Source organism: Pundamilia nyererei, unplaced genomic scaffold (genome assembly GCF_000239375.1).
Source record: "Pundamilia nyererei isolate P.nyererei 1_Seehausen unplaced genomic scaffold, PunNye1.0 scaffold00100, whole genome shotgun sequence".
NCBI classification, from domain to species: Eukaryota; Metazoa; Chordata; class Actinopteri; order Cichliformes; family Cichlidae; genus Pundamilia; species Pundamilia nyererei.
The window spans coordinates 16,467-18,056 of record NW_005187501.1 but is presented as its reverse complement, the minus strand read 5'-3'; positions in this window follow the sequence as shown (position 1 = coordinate 18,056).

Genomic DNA, 1,590 nt, shown 5'->3' with positions numbered 1-1,590 from the left:
GATAACGAAGACAGGGAAGGTACTGTCAGATCTGAGGGGATCGAACTACCAGAAGGTAACACTGCAGACATAGAGGACAGCTACCTGGGGGTCCCACACGTGAATGGGAACCATGACGAGGCCGCTAGGAATGCTGCAACCACCAAGTACCTGCAGAGGGTCAGGCAAGAGGAGTCACCTGAACGGTAAGAACAAGATGCGGGCTATCAACACCTACGCCCTGCCCATGATCAGGTACCCAGCTGGGATAATAAGTTGGCCAAAGGAGTAGATAGAAGCCACTGACATCAAGACCAGGAAACTCCCGACCATGCATGGAGGGTTTCACCCCAAATCCAGCACCCCGAGGCTTTATGCTAAGCGGAAGGAAGGAGGCCGGGGACTAGTGAGTGTCACCACCACAGTCCAAGATGAGGTAGCGAAGATACATGAAAAATGAGGAAGATGGCCCCAACCAACCACGTGCTCAGTGAATACCTCAGGCAGCAGAAACCCAAGAAAGAGGAGGATCATTGTAAGATAGGCCCCTGCACGGTATGTGGAGGAGGTGGCTGATATCCAGAAATCCTACCAGTGGCTGGACAAAGCTGGACTGAAAGACAGCACAGGCACAAGCTCTGAGTACAAGATCCATAGAAGCTGGGGTCTATCACACCAGGCAAGACGCCAGGTGCAGGCTGTGTACAGATGCCCCTGAGACAATCCAGCACATAACAGCGTGGTGCAAGATGCTAGCTGGAACATACATGGAACGCCATAAACAAGCGGCCGGCATTGTATACAGAAACATGTGCAGAGTATGGCCTGCAAGTCCCGAGGTCAAAATGGGACACACCCACAAGGGTGGTGTAGAATGACCAAGCAAAGATCCTGTGAGACTTCCAGATACAGACAGGCAAAATGGTGATGGCTAACCAACCAGACATAGTGGTGGTAGACAAACAGAAGAAGACGGCCGTAGTGATTGATGTAGCGTTTCCGAATGACAGCAAAATCAGGAAGATGGAACACAAGACATTTGAGAAATACCAAGGGCTCAGAGGAGAGCTGGAGAAGATGTGGAGGGTGAAGGTAACAGTGGTCCCAGTGGTAATCGAAGCACTTAGGTTCAGTGACTCCCAAGCTAGGCGAGTGGGTCCAGCAGATCCCAGGAACAACATAAGAGATCTCTGTCCAGAAAAGCGCAGCCCTGGGAACAGCTAAGATACTGCGCAGGACCCTCAAGCTCCCAGGCCTATGGTAGAAGACCCAAGCTTGAAGGATAAGACCACCTGCATGGGCGAGAGAGAGGAATTTTTCGTTTTAAATTACCCTCTCGCCCCTGCAGGCTGTCTATCCTGGGACTTGAGGGGTCCTGCACAGATCCTGCTGTTCCTAGGACTGCCCTATTCTGGACAGAGATCTTGGATGTTTTTCCTGGGATCCTGGAATCCCCTGCCTGCTAGCATGTTGCATCCTGGCATTATATGCTGGATTGTCTCAGGGGACATCTTTAATCGTCGCGACTTACCCCGGCAAGAATGCACTTATTTCGGCCTAGAGGAGGAGCATTTGCCGCCTGGAGACCATTTTCTGGTCCTGAAAAAAAAA